General features: G+C 44.7%; 1 protein-coding gene across 12 annotated transcripts in view; it reads left to right on the top strand.

Annotated features, from left to right (window-relative positions):
• The first annotated feature begins 653 nt into the window (after positions 1-653).
• TEAD3 (TEA domain transcription factor 3) overlaps positions 654-15,927 on the top strand; it is an 85,504-nt gene continuing 70,230 nt past the window's right edge. For 3 of the 12 annotated variants that reach the window (XM_033152527.1, XM_033152525.1, XM_033152522.1), the window contains exon 1: positions 4,146-4,486. The gene's annotated coding sequence lies outside the window, so the exon portion shown is untranslated. Of the gene's footprint in view, positions 731-4,145; positions 4,491-15,927 lie in introns of those variants that run through there. The other 9 variants (XM_033152532.1, XM_033152533.1, XM_033152526.1 and 6 more) reach the window with 6 other exon arrangements.

The raw sequence follows: 15,927 nt of genomic DNA, 5'->3' as shown, positions 1-15,927 counted from the left end.
AGCTGCAGACAGACTTAGAAATAACTAATCTCAACCTTTTTAAAAAATAATCCTTTACTGCAGGGGTAGGCAACCTAAGGCCCGTGGGCCGGATGTGGCCCAATCACCTTCTCAAACCAGCCCACAGACGGTCTGGGAATCAGCATGTTTTTACATGAGTAGAACATGTCCTTTTATTTAAAAGGCATCTCTGGGTTATTTGTGGGGCATAGGAATTCGTTCTCCCCGCCCCCCTTCAAAATATAGTCTGGCCCACCACATGGTCTGAGGGACGGTGGACCAGCCCACGGCTGAAAAAGGTTGCTGACCCCTGCTTTACTGGCATTACATCATGAATTTTGTTTCTGTGAATTTAAGGGTGTTTTACATACAGTAAACAGTTTTTAAAAGAAATTATTTTGAACTATTCAGGGGAAAGTACTATGCCTATGATATAACAGCTATATGGAAATATTATTATAGCATTATTAAATACAGCTGTTTTATTTTATAATTTGGAAATGGAAACAGCTGATCCTGAAAATGCAAGGGGGGGAAGAGAAGTGTAGCTGTACCTTTAATTATCTATGATGATTGATTTTATACACCTGTGATGTTGGTGTGGTTTAGTCAAATGTGATGATTGATTTCAATTATTTGTAATGTATTTAGAATGCTTTGCCTCATTTGGTGCATACTTGCTGTGCCTGTGATGATCTTATATCCTTGGCGTATCGTGTTTAGTGTATAGGTAAGATATAATATGAGATGGTTTATGCACATAGATTATTTATCTCTTCGTTTATTGTGACTGGAATGTTGCTTTGTGTTATTCAGTATTATGGACTGATAAAACTGTTGTGAAACCTGCTTAACATCTTCTGATGTTAACAGGTCTTCTGATCAATTATAGTATGGGGTTGCGGGGCTCATCTTGCTTTGAGGCCGATGGAGACAGCGTTCGTTCACAGACAGCTTTCTGGGTCATGTGGCCAGCATTACCAAACCACTTCTGGTGCAACAGAACACTGTAACAGAAACCAGAGCCCAAGGAAACACCATTTACCTTCCCGCCTCAGTATCTACTTGCATTGGCATGCTTTCAAACTGCTGGGTTGGCAGGAACTGGGACAGAGCAACAGGGAGCTCTCACCCTGTTGTGGGGATTCGAACTGCCTACCTTCCGATCGGCAAGCCCAAGAGGCTCAGTGGTTTAGACCACAGCGCCACCCGCGTCCGTAGTGGGTAATGGGTTGAAGTCTAAAAGGAGATGATCCATGAGGCACAGGGGCCTGGAGCAGACAACTTTTAAAGCCTCTATCTAACCAGTGACTGTTACTAATGGGGCATTCACACGCAACACCCTCCCATGCAATCATCACATGCATGAAGGGCAGAGGAATGTATATGCTGGCCATGCCCCCTCCCAAAAAGATCCCATTGTAATCAGTGGCTTCACATTTGGTATTAGTGTGAAGGTGCAAACAGAACTACCTGCATGAAGAAGCCTTACATATGCATGCATAAGGCCTCTGCTCACTAGAGCTGGATGTGCAGCTGCCATGGGTCTGGACCAGTTAGTATGTCAGTGTGGGTGTGATCCTGCTGCCCCTCATGTGGGGTGCTAAGTGAGCACACCTTAGATCATTGTACAAGTTCCACATGTTGATTGTGCATCCTTTATCCTTAATCTATTACCCATCAATGTCATTGAGGTGGCTCTTAACAGGGGGAAGGCCTCCGAGGCGGTAGGAGATGGTGAAGATGTCCTATATAAATCTCCACTTGTGATCTCTGCCCCTGAAGATGTCTGAAAAGCATTGCAAGGAAGGATCCTGTTCCAAGAGCTAGAAACAAAAGCACTACTTTTACAGTGTGTGGAAACACTGCAACATTTAGTTGCAGGTCCCATGTGCTTATTTATATAATGCCATCTGCTTACAAGGTGCTTTACAAAATAACATAAGCAAGAGAGACGCCTCTCCAAGCAAACTGAATTTCAAAAGTGGAGGATAAGCAGAGATGTTTTATTACGTTTTTATATATGTCAGAAGCCGGCCAAAGTGGTTGGGGCCACCCAGTTAGATGGGGGGGGATATAAATAGTAAAATTATTATTATTGACTAAAACACCCATATTTTCATTGGAGAAATGTTGGAGGGTATGTGTGTGATCTACTTCTTATGGAGCAGGTGGGAAGAATACTAGTATTAGTTGCTTGCCTTTCCTTCTGCCTCCACAAATAAAAGGACTTGTGGGGAAAAGACAATTATTTTTGTTTATAAAAGCTGGTCGTTCAGGGGAAGCGGTCTGCAATATTTCTGAGGGAGGTATTCAGGCTCCAGTCAGCTATGGCCTCCCATAGAACTCATCGATGGTTTTTATGAAGCGATGTGTCAAGAAAGTGGGGGGGATGCATTGACTAGATGTATTTCGGGCTGAGGGTCTGGAAATGAGAACGGGCAGAGGTGTGCAAGGAGAGCGCAGGAGACTCTTGGGACACTTGAGGGTGGAAAGAGGGACGATCACGGGCTGGGACGTAATGAGAAACACGGACAAAAAAGCAAGGTGGCGACACCTCTTTTTCGTGCTCAAATGTTGTTAAGTATACATAACAAATGTAGTACTTCAAAAGCGACTCTTCCAAGCGCTACTGTTCTCCAGAATCCGATTGCATTTGCACGTGTGCAGCAAATTCCGGATCGCTTCCTAAGCATCTGCGTTTTATAACCCGCGTTTTTTCGCTCGTTTGAAAAAAAGGCCGGGCGGTCGCTGAAGCAGGAGAGTGCGCGCGCGCGAGAGAGAGAGGATATTTTGTTTCCCCGCTCCACCCCACCCCATATCGGATCCGTTTCCTGCAGCCCGCCCCTGGGCGAAGGGAGGAAGAAAATAAGATTTGAAAAGTCTGACCGACTTCCTCTATTGCCGACTGCGGCTTGGTCGGTTTGCAATCGAGCGGTTCCGAGAGAGCGGCGCCCTTTGCGCCCCGTGACCCCTAGGAGTCGCTGCAGCGGGAGGCTGGGCAGACGAGCCGCGATGGCTGGCTGGGGAAGCGAGAAGGCCGCTCCTCCGCCCGTGACGTCAGCAGCCGAGAGCTGAGGCTGAGATTTCAGGGCAGGAGGGGCTGCTGGTCGGAGATCCGGCAACACGCCTCCTCCAGCGGGGGGGGGGGCAACTCCCAATGCAGCCTGGCCTCCGCCTCCGCCCGCCCCCGAAGCAGGCGGGCGGGTCGCTTAGCCCCCTTGCGCTCTCCCTGCCACTCCTTGCCCGGGGCTGAAGTAGAGACGAGGCGGTCGCCACCCGTCCAACCTGTTCGCAGACAGGTTCTGCCTGCCCAGGACGACCTCCGCGCTCAGGCGTTCCTCTGGGCTGCGCCTCGGAGAGGGGGCAGGCAGGCGCCCCCACAACTTCAGCTCATCCCTTCTGGAAAAGTTGCTGTTAGTTACCCCAAAGAGACCATTCATCCCACGGCTTCCTCTCACGCAAGAGCAAAAAACAACAAAACAAAACAAAAACCAAGTTCTCCAAACCTGTAGCCTCCAAATCCCATGCATGTTAACAAGGAAAGCAAACTCGGCTGCGCAAATGCGCCTGTTGCTACATTCAAAAGTAGGCCTGGAGATCTCTCCCGTTTTTTTAAAAGTACATTTTAGAGTCGAGCCTCCCTCCAAGGAACTCGGTCCTGAGTGTGTATACTGTACCTCGCCTCTCCCCACTTCCCACCCCGCCGTCCCGCATCCCAACAGCTCACTAAGGCTGTTTAAGTGTCAGCCCGAACGGTCACACGCTGAACTTCCTAGTGGAGGCGGGATTTGAACCTGGAACTTCGCGGCTGAAGTCAAACGCTCTGTCTCAAGTCATGCATTACTCCCTCAGGAAAGAAAGATAACTCTTTGGGCCCCCATTCAACATTTGACAACAAAGTCCACTCCAATCATGTACCCACCGGACATGATTCCCCATTGCAAACAGATTCCCGCCCCCCTCCATTCTTTATTAGAAGAAGGTGGTTGGCCCTAATGATCCAGCCTTTTCCAGTAAACGCATCCAGTTTCCTCCCAGCCTCCCTCCCCTCCTGCCTCCGGCAGAAAAACTCCCCCCCACACACACACACCCGAGAAAGAGAAGGCGCGGGGTGGGGGGACGACCCTCTTCCTCAGGTCTCCTCCCCCAGAGATGGTCGCGGGAGGAGGAGGCTGTCCATCGGCGAGAAGGGCGGGGGCTGGCGGCTCCTGCTCTCCTTCCTTCCCTCCCTCCTTCTTTCTCTCCCTTTCCAAGTTTCTGCTCCTCCCTCCTTCGCACAAACTTTCCCGTCGCTCTTGCTCGGCGCCCGGCTAGAGCTCCTTTCGGTGCGCGGCGGATTCCTCAGCCAGCCAGCCAGCCGCGCCTCCCCCCTCTTCCTGCTGCCCTGTCACCTTCTCCCCCCCCCCTTCACGCAACCGATCCAGAGGCTCAAGCGGCTGCACCGCCGGGACCACCACCCACCCTTCCCCGGACGGAGCACGGAGTAAGTAAGCAAGCAAGCGGGCGGGCGAGCGCTCCCATCCCGGCCTTGGAAACTCTCCGGGAGAGGAAGGAGAGGATTCATCTCTATTGCGACTCCCCCCCCCCCCTTCCACACAGATGTCCCGGACTGGGGGGGGGGAGACACCGTACGGCGGAGTTTCCCCGCCCCCTGCCCCTTCCCATATTTATCCACCCCCAGACCCAAACCGCGACCCCCCCTCTCTCTCCCGCCCATGGAATTGGTCACGCTAGGAAGAGAAAAGTTGAAAAGGGGGGGGGGACCCATTCTCTTTTTACCCCTCCCGCACACCCGGGTTTCAGCTTTGCCTTGTTGCGGTTTTCCTCTGATAAAGAACATTGTATCCACCAGTTTATGTCTATGGAGCTTGTCTTGGGCAGCTACTCTTTCCTTGTTGGGGGTAAGTTTCCCTCCTCTCAGCGAGCTTTGCTGGGAGCTCCAAACCCTTAAAAGAAAAATACCAAATCCTACACTGTCCTTTTGGGGGTACACTCAGAGATGCCTGACGTCGAGTCATGGTTCCTGCTCCGTTTCAAGTTTTGAAGTCCGTGGCCTGTAACAGAGCTGGATTAATTTCCTCCTCATATATAGTTATGCTTTGTCCGTCCCAGTTGGTTGTAATCAGAGCCTGTCCGTCTGCCAAAAGGGCTTTCGTGTGTGTGATCCAGACTGTATATTGATAACTAGAATGGAGCATATATCTCTGTATAAAAATAGGTTATATAATCTTTATGGTCTCTCGGGCATCACAGTGTTGCTCTTACGGACGTTGTGAGTTTTTAATTTTTTTAAAATAATATTCATATTATTTATTAACATCCAAGAAGTCTTTTAAAGCAGGATTTGTTCTCCAGTGTGCCAGTATCTATCGTCAGCTTGAACCTAGGCCATAGGGCCACAGTGTTGACAACTCATGGATTGCACAAACACATTTCCTCAATTAATTACCTTTGTGTGTGTTATGTGCGTAATGCTCTGTTTCTCACTCGTCACGTGCGTAAAAACAAATGCTTTGGTAGATTCGTTGTATATGTAGATTTATGTTGTATTGCGGAAAGTTACATTTGGAAGTTTATAGTACTGATGTGTGTGTGAGAGAGAAGGGGAGGGTGGGGAGAAGGACGAGCAATTTAACTGGGGAGCGGGGAAGGGAGAGAATATGACAACTGTGTCAATACTGAAAACCCAAGATGGGATGGGATTGACCAGTGTGTTAAATATCCACCCTATATCAGTCATAACAAGGGATCCAGTTCTGACTGATTAGTTCTGGGCAGCTGACCTACAGTGTTAATGGTTTAACAAAGAAATAGGGAAGCTGTGAGATCAGAGGGCAAAGAACTAAAAAGAGAGGTCTCTTGAGGGTTTCCTATTGTCTGTCATAATCCATGGTATTTTGGTTGTTGCACCAGGGCAGGCGGACTGTATCAGGCCCTTTCTCCCTTCCATTTAATAGTTTTCTCAATGGCTGCAATGTTTTGGAGGCTGCCGCTTGCCTGCTCTTTGTAGAGTTATTATGGATGTACAGGGGAACATTAATGAGGGAAACTGGAGAGCTTCTTCCAGGTCATATGCGTAGCCTCTTGCGAATAAGGCAAAGCATTACTGTATTGAGGAGCTCTTGTGTATGGGACTCCTAAGAGGGAGGCACTCTGTACTCCAGGCCACTTTCTGATGGTGAGGCCTTGCAGGCAGGTTGCTGTTTGGTCATGGCTCTGCAGGGCTGGATGTATGGTTGATCCTGCAGGCCTAGACATGCAAGAGCTTACACCGTTCAAGGGAATAGCTATCTCGAAAACAGCACCTGGGTTGCACTGTATGCTACTGCATGAAATATAACCTCCCAAATAAAGACATGCTGCTTTGGGGAGATTGTTCCACCATTGTCTTTTAAGCTGTGAAGTTTGTGCCATGATGAAACAAGGCTTTTACTTGCTTTTAGGCACTTACCTGTCCTGGGAAACTGAGGCAAAGGGTTGTGGGCAAGGTTTCAACTTTCCCATGGTGATTGTGAGCAAGACACACAGCCAAGTATAATTGCATGTACCCCAATTTCCCCATAAATCAGTGCAAATTTCCTATGGGTGTACTCAAACAGTATACACACTTATCAGGGAGTAAGCCCCACTGAAAACAACAGGAATTTCTTCTGAATAAACGTATTTAGGATTATGCTGTAATATATTGATTTGAGTGAGTGCTTAATAATTGCAATCACAGTTCTAGCGGATATCCTCCAAATGTTTACTAGTAAACTCAGAGTGATATATTTCATTTTCAGAAAGCCATTACGCTGGTGTGTTGTTCTAGAAATATTATGGTTTATTACTATGTATTTGTATTATAGAAGCAGAAAAGAGCTATTCTGAGTTTTTAGCAGATATCACCCACCCCAAACCTCTTAAGAACAAGTTTGAAGTTCCCTCCCTTTTGTTTCAAAGTAATTACATTTAGCACCAACAACTCATGTGTGCTGCCTTTCCTTTGTAGCCCTGCTCTTCAACCTTAGAAGTGTATGTATATTAATATCTAAGGCAAGATGGTGACTATTGGGTCATTTATAGCTTCTCCATACTTTCTTATTATATAAGGCTGAAGTTCTAGTCATAAAAGGTCAGTTGGAGGCTTCATAATGATATGCATGCCTGTGGGTCTGTGTCTCCAGAAATGCTCTCTTTATGGACGGTTAACACTGGTGTTGAAACTATGTTTCGTGGGGATCTAAAATCTACTGACTTCCCCCATTAGCAAGCTTCAAATCCAGTTTTGAACCTGAAGAAGTGTCTGTAAATCTTACTAAACTTAAGCACAAACTTCCTACCTTTTGGTAAGAAAACAAACTTTTCAAGCTGTGAAATTCTTGGATGTGAAACCATAATTTCACTACACCATTTTAATTTTGCAGGCATATTGGCTTTCATATTATAAGATTTATAGCTTCGGTTAGAATGTTTTTACATTACTTAACACATGATTAAAAGTTTTGCTTAAACTTGAAAGTTAAAAGACATCAAAATGCTACTGTAGACAAGTTGCTGTATATTTTGATAGGCGATAGTTGGTACTTGGTAGTTTACATGCCCACTACACCATTTAAAACTTATTTCCACTTTATTAATATTCCGGTTACAGAAAGGGAGCCAAATAGCTGCTAGCTTTAATATTTTCAAAGGTAGAATACTTATTGTCTCTCTCCTGCAGAAGAGCAACAAGCTGTAAACCAAAGTACAAATCTTAGTTACAGCTTGTGGTTTGTCTACAGTGAAACAAGCCATGAGTCCCCGCTCAGACAATGTGCTAAGCCAAAGCATGACACAATTTACACAGTGCAGCAGCATCAGTGGAGGAGCAAAGCAACTGGTTTCTCTGGCAGCCTACATGCTCATGCTAAACCTAGTTTCAGGCAGATTTAGGGTTTTGGTCTTAAGCATCTCCAATTGTAAACACATAATAGTCTATGTACAACCATTTTGAACTGCCAAGGAACACATGATTTTTGCCTAGCAGTCTGACTTCAAACTGAGCTAGAAGTAATGACAATTGCCACAATCTGATCCATTTTGTGAAACAAGTTTGACAGCTCTTGGTCCAGTTTCCTTGTGGGACCTGTGCTTGTCTTATAGAAACCACCAGTCCTATTGACAGTAACCGACCATCTCTAATTGCACTTTCAGTAGAGAGCAGAGACTGGATGTGCCAAGGATCTGGAGTCTTCTCCCCTACTTTTGCTGTGTTTGGGAATATTGACATGTCAGATGAGAGCTTTCCCCTCTTGCTGTTACCTGGTTTGCTTCATGAGCAAACTCTTGAGTGGGATGCATAATGCATTGATCCTACTTGGATGTGCTGGTTACTAGGTCCTTTCACAGTCTCATTGTAATAACACAGGTCAGAAAAGGCCATGTGCAGATTTGTCCTTCAATGTCTATAATGTGAAATACTTGGTGTTCCTTTATGGCAGGGGTTTGCGGACCTGTGACCCTGCAGATGGTTGTTCGTTTGTTTATAAAAAAATATTTATAGACCACTATTTCATTAAAAAAAATCAATGTGGTTTACAATAAAAAATATGTAAGACCAGAAAGTATTCTTTAATCATACTACTAGCCTGAGATTTGGGGCCATTATGGCTCCCCCTGCTCCCAGCATAGACTTACCAAATGTATATTCCATATTTTAGGTGCATCCTTCATATAATCTAATTCCATGTGTATCTGTGTTACCTTGGACCAGAAGAAATGCTGAGTTCACTGAACCTTAATCAGGGCTGCTGAACAGTGATAGGCCTAGATATCGGAGGCAGCTGTAGGGCTACCAATGGACTAGAAAAAAACTAGTATTTATCTGCTATATAGGCAAAGTGTAAGGGTAGGCTTCAATCAAAATTAAACAAGAAACTGCCCTCATATTTTGCTTGCAGACTTCCCACAGACATCTGATTGACCACTGTGAAACCAGGATGCTAGTCTAGATTGGCCTTTGGTCTGATCCAACAGAGTTCTTCTTATGTCAGAGATTGATTTGCAGACACTAACAGGCGACACTTTTCATAGCATGGAGATAAACACAGTGCTTGCTCATGTCTACAAGCCATATTACGCAGGAGCCAGGGCCAGTGAAAAGGTGTGCAACCTTTTCCTGTATTTGAGTGGCATGTATGATGTATATTATGCAAAAATAAAATAAAATTGTAATACATGTTTAATTGAATAATTCCAATAAAATAATGTGTTTTGAAAAGTGGCTAACCTTAGGCAAGTAAGGCCATTTAATCTACAGTCTGAATAGTTAACTTTTCTCTAGAAACACCATCATTGGACGCAGGTGAGTACATTTGGAAGAATTCAGTTTATGCTTGAGAATGCACCAAGGATTGGGAACTTTCTTGAGCCAGCTTTGACTAGTGAGTGGGAAAGGTCATCTATCAACCTCTTGATTGGCCTGTAGACTGGACATACTTCATGCCTGGTCTACATTGACTGGTAGCAGCTCTCCAGGATTTCAAACCGGGGGGTGGGGGCGGTCTGCCAGTCTTACCTGGAGATGTCAGGGATTGAACTTGGGACCCCCTACATACAACACAGATACTCTGTCACTGAGCTGTGGCATGTGGTGCTGGGAGCACTCTAGTTTTCTAACTCTGTTGAGTGGGGGACAAAGACATTTGACTCTTTCCCCCTGTCAAATGCACTCAAAATGATTGAAAGCGCTCACACATGTCCTCTACCTTCTGCAATAATGGACCATGGTGGAACTGTTAGGATTTTGGAGGGGTGTTAGAAGAGCCCTTCTGCATCGGCCCAAAGGCCTTTATAGTCCAGCATTTTGTTCCCACTGTGGCCAACCAGATGCCTATGGGAAACCCACAAGCAGTTCCTGCATGCACTCAAGATGGCCAGCCTTATAATTTAACACTCACCTTGTTACCCATGGCAAGTCATTGTTGCCCTTACGTTTTAAAAAGAAATTGCTCCCAAGGCAGCTGAGAACCACAACAATAAACAATATTAAGAGCAAAACAACAAAATAACCCCTGCCAGGCTTAATTTGGCATGTGCACCAGAGGTTCCATATGTCTGCAGTATGATGCACAATCTTATACAGCCTTGTGGTATCAAATGAGGGACGCTGTAGGATGAGAGAGATTAGATATACATGGTGAAATATCTAGCAGTTTGAGCTTTGCGCATTTACTCAGAAGTAAGTCCTGTGAAATGCGATGGGTAAGTCTGATGATATTTCCTCCTAATGGTGTAACACTGGGCAACAGAATAAATGTTATGAATAAATGTTGAGCAGTTCTGTGGCAGACAGAAATCAGACGAGAGCTTAACCATTATTCCAGGGTATTTTGTGCAGGGTGAAGTATGAAGGAAAATAAATTACTGTTGTTGCTATCTGGAGATCCCAGCCTCATCAACCAAAATTTATAGGTTTATTTGTTTGTTTGTTTGTTTGTTTGCTGCTGCTGCTGCTGCTACTACTACTACTACTACTACTACTACTACTACTACTAATTTATTATTTATGCCCAGCCCATTTGGCTGGGTTTCCCCAGCCACTCTGGGCAGTTTACAGCATATATAAAAACATAATAAAACATCAAATGTTAAAAACTTCCCAATACAGAGCTGCCTTCAGATGTCTTCTAAAAGTTGTGTAGTTCTTTATCTCCTTGACATCTGAAAGGAGGGTGTTCCACAGGGAGGGCGCTACTGCTGAGAAGGCCCTCTCTGCCTTATGACATTTGTATGCTATCCAGTAAGACAAAGTCCTACACAACATCAAGTAAAAAACCACTTTAATACAAAGGAAAACACGAAACCATTAAAGGGCAGAAACTACATAAATACAACAGAACAAAACTCATCACCCCAATCCTCCACTTAGAAATGGGTTACAAAATTAGATCCAGATTACCAAAGTTACTTAAAAGGTCCGGGTGAACATAAAGGCCTACAACTGGTGGTGAAAAGACCACAAATATGGTGCTAAAAAGCTTCCCTGGGAAGATTCTGTAATTAGAGATGGATAAAACTATTATTTATACCTCACCCATCTGGCTGGGTTGCCTCAGCCACTCTGGGCTGGAAAAAGGCCCTCTCTCTGGTGATTGCAGGTCTCACTTCATTTGCCATTGGCACCTGGAGTAGAGCTTTCGAAGTTTTGGTGGATGCATATGGGAGGTGATGGTCTTACAGTTAGCCTGGTCCCAAGGAGTCGGGGGCTTTGAAGGTAAAAGCCAGTACTTTAAATTGGACTCAGAAGCTGAAAGGGGCCAGTTTAGCTGACAAGGCACAGGTGTAATACAGTCAAGGCAGTCCAGTCCCTGTTAATGATCTCGTGGCCATGTTCTGGACGAACTGCATTTTTAAAGACAGCACTGTGTTGCAATAACTTGTGAACGGGGTTACAAGAGTATGGGTAATTTTGGCCAAGTGATCTCCCTCCAGGTATGGTCACAGTTGGATACAAACTGAAACTGCCGAGATCACTGGAGCCTCTAATGGCAATGGCAATGTTGGATTAATAAGTACCTACAGACTGTGAGCCTGATCCTTTAGGGAGAGTGCAACTCCATCTAGAGCAAGCTGAACACCATTCATCTGGGTGGATGAACTACCAGCCAACAATACCTCCATCTTGTCTGGATTGAGTTGACCTTCATTCAGTCCATTACCATGCTTAAAGACTAGTTCTGGACAACCACAGCCCCACCTGTCTGATGAGAAATAGAGATAAAGCTGGGTATCAGCAGTGTACGGGTGATGCTTCAGGCAAGATCTCCTGATGGCCACTCCTAGTAGTTTTGCGTAGATGTTAAGCATTTTGGGAGGACAAGTTGAACTCTGTGGAACCCCAGCACTCTCCAGTGAAAATAATTAAGGCAAAATATTTGAATTGAATTTTTGACTTCTCTCTCTTTTTTAAAAAGCACTTGAATTAAGACTAGGATTTTCATTAACACCTGGCAGTAATCTAAATCCACCCCCATACAAGTCATTGGTGAAGTTCAGCTAGGTGATGTCAGTGCTAAGTTATTTAGATTTTCTTCCTTTGGGTGACATGAACAGGATGCTCTACAAGGCTCCTGTTTTTAATCCAGATCTCCAGAATACATATCTTCTTACTGCCACATTGGGCCACAAACACTGCTTGTATGTGACACAGGTCATTATAACTTTAGGTCTCTGCCGAAATATGCTAGCACATGATTAAAACACTTACAAATGTTTAATAATAATAATAATAATAGAAAAACTCCAATAACAACAAAGGCTGAAACACTTAGTTGATTTATGGGTTAATTAGTTAAAATAATTTAATTGATTCAGAAGGTGTCTTAAATTACTTGGGCAGCAGCTTTAGATATAGATATAGCAAATGTTTTCAGGAGGTATGCCCCATATGACACATGTCGCAACATGTGTACGTAATCTAAAAACAGGGCTATTGTGTTCTTATGCAGAGTTAAGCAGGTTAAGTCTGTTGATAAAGATTTCTCTAGTGGTGTGATATTGCTTGTAAGATATTAATGGCAGACGGGAACATACTAGGCAGTGTTTATGTTTGCCTGTGCATAGATCAGCCTTCCCCATCCTGGTATCTTCCAGATGTTTTGGCATACAGCTCCCATCAACCCTTACCATTAACCTTGGTAAGGGACGTTGCAGCCCAAAACAACCAAGGGGGTTTGGAGGGCACCAAGTTGGGCAAAGTCGGTCCTAGACAATGGACTGGTTTGGATATAACACAAACCATAATTTAGTGTTGTGAGAACGAGCCTTCCCCAGGGCTCATGCACCTCCCTCCAGTGTGGCCCCAAAGAAGAGTTTGGAAGCTTCCATTTCTGTTTTAGATTAACTGCAGCTTCCTGCGTTGTCTAAACCTGCAAAAACGCTGGTTATCTTAACTATGGTGAGTTGAAACAAGCCCACTTCAAACCATAACTTATATAGCTGGCTTCTTTTTACTACTCATAGGAACCCTCACAGCAGTGTAGGGTTGAGAGAAGACATTAAACTGCTATTAATGTGAAACAGAAAAGAAGAGGGAGTGTGGGAACTTGAGGCAAAGCTTCTTTTTGTGTCTGAATGCAACCATTGATGTTAACCATTTTGCCACCCGTGGTAGAGCGGTGGAAGGAATATTTTGTTTTAAGCATGCTTATATAGATTTTACCATATGGTGTTATGCATTTTTTAAATTGTAAATCACTTTGATATTAATGCTTTAAATGAGGCGAATGTCATGTAGCACAACTATCATGTCTGTCTGTATCATCCAACGCTAAGAGACTAGCCATGTAATTTTAAAAAATGATGATATTGCAATACGTTCCTTGTTGTCAATCTCTGGTTAAACTTTCTGAGGTTGAAAATGTTTCCCCAAACTCAAGGGACCCAGTTGCTATTTCCATAAATTTACCCCCTCCAAGGAAAAACAAGTTTTGATACCAACCCTCACATGTTTCCAGTGGTGTATTTAAACATCCACCTGGTAGCCATAGGTGACAAAGAGCTGCATACATGCACGTGAGCATGTATGGATGGAGCACTTTATCCCTCTGTGACCAGCACAGAAACTAAAGAGGAGTACTCATGGAGCACCCACATAGAAGTGGGCTCCTGTTGCAGGAGGGACAGAGCCCTTAATGGCTTAATCTCTCCTCGGCAAGCCTCCAGCCTCGTATTTAATTTGGAGAAAGGCTCCATAGCTCAAGTCTGAGGTTCATTCTCCGGCATCTTCAGGAATGTCTGGGGAAGACCTCTGCACGAAACCCTGATGATCTGCTGCCTGTCACTATGCACAACACTGAGCTAGATGTATCAGTGGGTCTGATTTGGGGTAAGGCAGCTTCCTGGGTTGCTTCCTAATTCTGACCGCTAGTGTTGAGAGGTCTTTCAATAAAGCTATAAGGCAGCTGCAAAGTATTAATGTTTTTTAAAAAAATGGGTATTGTCAGCATGTGTCATCACTTCATTTTTCAGCCTCCTTCCCCCAAATCTTTTATTGAATAGAGGGAATATAGGGGAAATAGGATACCGGTATAAGGGAAATATTAATGCCTACCTTTTCCATGCGGTGAACTCTGTACTTGCATTCCACCTTCAAGCTCATGGAAACTTTTGCTACTCCCAGGATTACTTTTCTTCAAAGCTTATAATAAGTTTTATTCACATTCTTACAACTATTGGGTGAGGCATGATGTCGCGGTGTAACTGCTCTTTGCATTAATATGTTTTATTAACCGTAGAATAGTAAATTCATAATTTCTATCAATTTGATAGATTATACAAAAGCCTTACAGTTGTGGCGCATGTGTTTGGGTGGGGAGGAGGGGCGAGGCATCTCAAGCTTGTGCCCATCAGCTTGGATGAACTGATCCTCATATGAAATAAGGATATAATATAAATGGTGTGTGTGTTTCTGCTTGATGCAGAGCAACTGGGCTGCATACAGGTATGCTTTGGTAATACACTTTCTGGTTGTTTGTTTTTTTTATCCTCAGCACTTGACACATTACCTTCTAAAGGAGTTACTTGCTCTTTTGTTTCTGGCATAGGACTTGTGGATGTCAGCTGCAGTGACATCCCCGAGGACTTCTGTGTTAAAACAGACTTGGTTCTCTTTAGAATTCTGATATTTAGGACTGGACAATCTGCAGTGGAAATAGAGGAGGAGCCCATCCTAGTTTAGCCTCTTCCATCCCATCGCTAAACAAACTCAAAAACAGTCTCCTTCCACCCAGCCCAAAACAGCTCCACTGGCCTTTGCCTGAGGAGCGAGGTGCCTACAAGCAGCTTCCCATTCCACCTCTGAGCTCCCCATTGGCAGTAGCCCACAGAAAATCCTAAATTGGGGCATTCTAGGGGTAGGGAGGGGCTGACTCGACCCAGGATCCTCAGGCCCAGGATCCACTGCTGTCACTTGACAGTATTGGGATTTACCTGGGTGTGATTGCTACATGGTCTATAAAGCAGGCCTTACCTTCCCCCTCCTCACCTTCTGCCGCAGCTGCCATGAGCACTGGGGTCATGGATTTGGCAGTGGTGACGTTGTTCTGCCCTGCCCTGCTGCTGTCTGGCTCAGTTTGGATTGCTCTGCCATGTAGCATCTCTTAATATCTTTAAAGATTTCCAGTCACCCATCAATTAACAGTGCTCTTTATGCATGTTATAACAGAAGCATAGGAAATATGCTTCTGATATAACACGACAGGAAATGGTCAGCCCCTAAAATTTGTGTGTGAGAGTGAATGTGTGTGTGTGGAGTATATTCGTGTGTGCATATGAGCATATAGTGGTACCTTGGTTCTTGAACATAATCTGTTCTGGGAGTCCGTTTGACTCCTGGAACCGTTCAGAAACCAAGGCGCAGCTTCCGATTGGCTGCAGGAGCTTCCTGCACTCAATTGGAAGTTGCGTTGGAAGTTCAGCTTCCGAAAAATGTTAGCAAACCAGAACACCTACTTCCGGGTTTGCAGTGTTCAGGATCTGATTTGTTTGGCTACTAAGCCATTTGAGATCCAAGGTATGACTGTAAATGGTGGGTGCTGGGTATGTGAAGTGGTGAGTGGGGTGTGTGTGACCCTGCCCATTACCATCTCTGATCCTGTCCACATTTCCTATAACCACTTTTATTTTGGACCCGTCCACCTTTGGCACGCAGCTCTTGGAAGGCTGGCCACGAGGGAACGTGACTCTTTGTTTGACATCGGTTCCACACTCCTGCCATAAGCTATAGAAAGTGACACTAGAGTAAAGTATCTCCTCTGGCATCCAGATTTGATTTGGAATATCTCCATCTTACACTGCAAGAGTGGAAAAGCACAATGTGTCTGCATGCAAGTGAATGAAGCACAGTGTGTGCATTCAGCTGAGTGCTGACTTTAGTTTGGGAGAAGGCTGAGGAGGTGGTAG

Source organism: Lacerta agilis, chromosome 6, assembly GCF_009819535.1.
Source record: "Lacerta agilis isolate rLacAgi1 chromosome 6, rLacAgi1.pri, whole genome shotgun sequence".
NCBI lineage: Eukaryota > Metazoa > Chordata > Lepidosauria > Squamata > Lacertidae > Lacerta > Lacerta agilis.
The sequence above is the reverse complement of the archived record's forward strand: the minus strand, read 5'-3'. Positions and strand labels throughout refer to the sequence as shown.